Source organism: Lutjanus erythropterus, chromosome 7 (assembly GCF_056507025.1).
Source record: "Lutjanus erythropterus isolate fLutEry1 chromosome 7, fLutEry1.hap2, whole genome shotgun sequence".
NCBI lineage: Eukaryota > Metazoa > Chordata > Actinopteri > Lutjaniformes > Lutjanidae > Lutjanus > Lutjanus erythropterus.
Window position 1 is genome coordinate 693,377 of NC_139323.1, and position 6,154 is coordinate 699,530.

The 6,154-nt window shown below is 35.8% G+C and overlaps 1 pseudogene; it reads left to right on the plus strand.

Moving 5' to 3' along the window:
- Window positions 1-281: 281 nt before the first annotated feature.
- Window positions 282-6,154, plus strand: LOC146323407 (uncharacterized; annotated as a pseudogene).

Sequence of the window (6,154 nt, forward strand, 5' to 3'; positions counted from 1 at the left end):
GAAAAAACTGTTCCATCAAAAGTCCATTTATGTCAGGCCTGACGGTCATGTTAAGTGAGGAGAAAGAATCTGTAAGTAGTGATAAAGAATTTTGATGTTTACCTTCCCTCCAGTATAATTGGACTAAATGGCACTTCTTTTGTGGTGCTGAAAGCGCTGACAATACATTTGAAAAAATCAACAGCAATGTCTCTTTCCAAAAATCATGACCCGGTTCCTCTAAATAATTCACATACCTTGTTGTTAGAAGTTGCCAGCACTACAGGTCAGGGGGAAATATGTATTTTGATTTTGGGGTGAAGTGGTCCTTCAAGCACTGTTACTTGTAGTATGCTCTGACCTAAACAAAAATTGTTACATTGTTTTATTGCCAGTATAGTGTATTGGATCAGTGAAGTATGTTGTATTTATATTATGTTGTAGTCATATTCTGATGGAGACAGTAGCCATACAACCACCTGTGAAATACAGGACAACTATGGTAAATATTTTTATCTATATGCATCTACTATATAAAGAAAATTTAAAAGGTGTTGGTTATGTGTTTGTTTTGTCTACACAACTTAGTTATGTTTTTTTTTTTTTTTTTAACAAATTGAAATTTATTTTAAGTAATACTTTATGTGGAATAGAATACATAATCTAACTCATAATATGTGCATTGTTAAAGTCCAAAATGTGTTCTGATGCTCACTTACATAAAATTTAAATGTTACAGAGCAGTTAAATGTTAATGTACTGTTCTTCCATGTTCTTACAGTCATTGGTAGTGTGCCTGTCACTTCCACAGAAATGGACGCAGCCATATCCACTATTGAGGTGCAGTCCCTCTCCAGTACAGCTCCTTCAGCCTCCACTGCTGATGATGTTATTTGGTGTGTTGCCAGCCAAAATATTTGCACAGATGCACCTTCCATCTCAGTTGACACCCTCACTGTACCCACCAGTGCTGCTGTCATCACGACTGATGATATTTCCAGCTTGTCCAGCAGACCCTCTTCCATCTCCGGTACAAACACCCATGGCTCGCTGATTGGTCCCAGTGTCAGTGCTGGTGGTGACATGCATAGTTTCTCTGCCAGTTACACCTCTGCAGTGTCACATGGTCCCACCCAACCCAGCGCATCTGGCAATAGTTCATCCAGCACATCCTACAGGTTTATTTTTTTGCATTTTCTTTGTCTCTTTTCATACAGTATTTCCATGGTCCAAGCTTTATAACAGCAGGCCTTATTTACAGTACAATTTTGTGTAAGAACTGATTGACTTAATTTACTAAATGATTATGTCCCTGTTTTTTACACACTTACTAATAGACAGGTTTCAGTGCAACGCCAACACAGAGATGTCTGCACAAATAAGGGGCAGAAAGCTGACATGTCCACATAACACAGCCAGTGTTGTCAACAGATTTAGCAACTTTTCAGACACTTTTAGTGACTTAACTTCTAAAAAACAATTAGCAACAAATTTAATGACGTATTCTGCAAAGAACATAAGGGTCCATCTCTTTCTCTCATTCCCGTGGGCTGCTCTTAGGCAGGAGGACAGTCGTGTCTACAAGGGAACCCCAGAACTGTGAACAATCTTGCGAGAGTGTGTAACTATCTGAGAGACATGTTTATCGAAAATTCAATTGAAATGTTTATTTTACATTTTCAAAACAGTCATAATTTCATTAATGTTTCAATTCATGATTGTTAAAATGGCTTAAAAATGTAAGAACTGTGTGTTAAAAAGATAGCTTTAATTTAAAAATGATTTAAATATATACCACCTTTGAATATGTTGTTTGGTTAAAAGGGATGTATTGTCCTTTATGTAAGTTTGTTTTTGATATAGCGTAATAGGTCATATGACTAGAGTTCAGAGGTCGCACCCGTGGCATTATGGGCTGAGGCAGTACGATGACAGAGAGCGCCAACATGGCTACAGAGCGGAGCGCCAACATAGTTGAAAAGAAAGTACATACAGCCTCAACATAATAACAGTAACAGTTATTTTACATTTATTTGTTTTTGTATCTGTTTCTAACATTTGTGACCTTGAATGGACAATTTAATATGTTTTCTGTTGTTATGCTAACATGTCGGGACCTGTCTATATCAGATATTCATGGGAAAGTCTATTGTTGAGCCTGTCTAAATGCTGGACATTTGTTGAGAGACTTAAAAATAATAAGAGATTTATTTTTCAAATGCTGTTTTTTATGTATTTTATTTTTCTAGTTTTCACAGTGTCTGCGGAGGATAAAGAGATGGAATAAAACTCAAAAAGACATCTGTATGATGTGTGGCCATTATTTTCCTTGGACCTGTGCAGTTACAGACTGATTATTCTAATCTAAACCATGAGAGTTTTGCAATTCAAAACTGACAGGCCATGATGTAAAGTTTTTTTTTTCCCTTGAATTAATTAGCTTATTGACACAAATGTTACAACCTGCTCACGATATGGTTGATAAGGAGGATAAACCAGCTCAATAACCAATAAAAACCAGGTAAGTTGAGCAAAATTAACAGGACTTATCAGCAACCCATAAAGTTTCTGTGATTTGTCTCCTTTTAGATAAACATTTATTGAATAGCAAACTTAGTGGGGCAATTTCATATAGATACCTGATGACTACACTAAGAGTCAACTATTGTAAGCTAACATTGTATATAATATATTAATATGATGTGAAAAATAAAAAAAACAGATGCAACCCTGACATGGTATTTCCTGACTGAATCAAAAAGACTGTTGACTGCACTCATTTGACCAGCTACTAAAGCTGTTTAGTAAACACACCCTGTAATCTTTGTAAACAAAAACTCATCTTTGCACTCTTTATTTCACAACATCCCAGTTATTAAACCATTAGAGGAAGTTCTTTGTCCTGTGGTAATGCAACTGTCTGTGTTAACTTAATATATTTTTATTTTAACAATACCCATTATAAACTAGATTATTTTATTTTGTAGTACATACCTTGACCTGTTTGAGGAAGAATACCTCTCTGGTGACCCTGATCTTCAGGAAGCCATTTCAAGGTCTTTAGAGTCCAGCACAAGTGACAGGTCAGTGGGAGATATTATATAAAATGTCATTCTTTAAATCTTAATGTAACCAATAACTTCTGTTTAAAAATTTTTCTGTTTAAAATAGCAGCAAAATGAATCAGCAAGCTGCAGCCTAAATAGGTCATTCATATCAAAATGTAAGCACAAAACTGATCCCCCCCCCCGTATCTGATACTGTTGCATATTATGCCTTTAAAAGTCAATTCACTGACTAATTACCAGATAGAAGAGCCAACGTTCTGTGTTATGTTTTATTATTTTCTACATTTTCAATTTTTTTATGTGTTAATATGCATTGATCTTCTATACCAAATATTCCATTCAATAATTCTTTCTTGTTTATACCTCATTCAGTTCTGTATAGATAGGCCGACAGATGGAGGGAGCTGGTTTAAGGAGAGAGGGTTGTAGTGGGAGCACTGGGGTTTCAGGTGTGACTGTGTGGTAATTGTAAATGGTTTATATGGCTCATGGGTCAGTTAGGAGGGCCCCTTTGCAGAATTTTGCCTAGGGCCCAAGGAGGTCAGGACCAGCTCTACTGTAGGTAATACACTGACTATTGATGAGTACCTTGTACAGGTCCACTTCAAATAATCTGACCTATCCCTTAAAAGGTTATTATGGAACTTTTGCCCAGTGACTCCCACAATATACTGCCAACCCCCAGCCTGAAAAAGTAAGAAAAAAGTAAAACTGCTCCTTTCCATTGTTATTATTGACACCATTATTGTTGAAAGTTTTTATGAAAGGGGCTTTGAGTAAATATTAATTACAATCTTATGGATCTTACATTGTAGTTCAATGGGTAGAATTATTACCAGTGACACTAACTAAAGCCCTGTGATGAACTGGGAACTTGTCCAGGGTGAACCCTGCCTCTCGCCCAATGTCAGCTGGGACAGGCTCCAGCCCCCCTGCAACCCATCAAGAATAGGCGGTTACAGACAATGAATGAATGACACTAACTAAGCTGTATTTGTTTTGTTTACCATTGTTTCAGTGACTTAAAGATGACGTTGGAGAAAACAATGGAGCAGATCACTTCCAGAATAAATGATGACAGCACTGTATGCTTCAATATCATAAGAAGAAATGTGTGGGATGGAGCATCCAGTGCCATGGGCAGATCCAACTTTTCACCCGGTAAATTCACCGATTTGAGGGTGCTGTGGACAATGGAGGACTTTCCTGGGACTTTTTCTGGCTCTGTCTACATGAAATCAAAGACAAAATTGGCATCTTTGAGGGCCCACCTAATGCTAAAGTCCTCACATGCAACTCCAAAGGTACTTATGATTAAATGTAATCATATTGTTCTAAGAGGCCACCACTGTATTTATTTTAGACCTATGTCCATTGTACAATACTTTGTACCTGAAATTATTTGGGAGGAAATGTGAGAATTTTTTTTTCTTTCTTTTTCTTTTTATAAAAATATTTTTTGAGAAAATTAGCTATTAATACTATGGTTAAAATGAACATGAGTTCTCTAATCTCACAGATAGGTGGCAATGTGATGAACAATATTTTTGATTCAGTCATCTGACATGTGATGTTTGATTTCATTTGATAACAGCGATGAAAGACAACTGATACTTCTATGCTGGCAAGATCATGGCAATGTCGATTGCCCAAGGAGGACAGAGTCCATGTTTTCTGTCAGAACTCATGTAATGTACGCATAACACTGGAAAACAAGAAAGAGAGTGCTTTGGACTTGGCTCACTGGTATGTCCTCCAGCAGACCCGTGCCCCTTTTGAAAGGTATGTCGTATGTTGTAAGGTATTAACATACTATAATCATAGCTTAGCAGATAAATAAAAGCTAATTTCATGGTAATGTCACATGGTAGTGTCACAATACTGGAATTTCTAATTTTGATACAATACTTTGAAAAATATCAGTATTTGATAGAAATGATGGAAAGAAGACAACACTGTGATTAAGTAAGAAAAGGTAGAACTATGTGGGTACTGTAGCAATGTGTGTCAGCACACTGTTGGTGAGAGGAAAGAGTGAAAAAATACAGCTGGTACCAGAATATCAATACTGTTAAAAATTAATATTAAAAGCATTCCAAATATTCAGTATCAATCTGATCAATATTCAGATATTTTTGACAACACTATTTTCTTGGGTTAAAACTTTAGAAATATAAGAGGAAAGCTACAGATACAAGAAAACATTTATTTTTGAGTTGCTATGATACAAACTATGTTGCTACAATATAAAAAATAATTCTCGATGAATGTAGTGTTACATTTTATAGTGTATCAGTGTAAGTGAATGTATCATTTATTTTGTCTACAATTAATCATGGGACCTCACTGAATTAAAATCACATGAACTACACATTACAATTTTATTTCCTTTTTACAAGATTCAGAGATGGCTTGAAGTCTCGAGGTGTCCGAGAGGCACTCCAGAGGTACCCTCTACAGCAGGGGTATTCAACTAAAATTCAAAGAGGTCCAGTTAGAGAAAATTTTCTAAAGCAAAGGTCCAGAACATCATAATGTCTAACTTGTATTATGAGAGTGATATATACTGAAGTAGTGTAGTAGTTGTATCAATGTCTACATCAGGGGTGTCAAACTCATTTTGGTTCAGGAGCCACATACAGCCCAATTTGATCTCAAGTGGACCGAACCAGTAAAATTAAAGCATAATCTATTGATTATTCTGCCGATTAATTGAGCAATCAGATAAGAAATATTGTGTATTCTGCATCTTTTTCTGTTACATTACTTTTGTTTTATTTAAGAAAAATGGTAATATACAAAAGAGAAGATAAGACAGGTCTATTAAATGAACAACTATAAATTGCTAAAGTAAAAATACTCAGTAAAATAACTTTACTTTTAATGTAGATTTACTTTTATTGTATTTACTTTTTACCTTTTTTTCCAAGTACAAAGGTAAAAGTAAAGGTAGTAATGTCTGCAGAAATCACAAACAGAAGAGTGAACTAACTCTTTTAACTGAAACAGTCACCAGAATGTTTTGTTAACATGTTAAAATCACACCATTTTTCTTCTGGAACAGGACGCTCCCAGACCCCCAACAGCAGACCCCCTTTGCCCCTTGA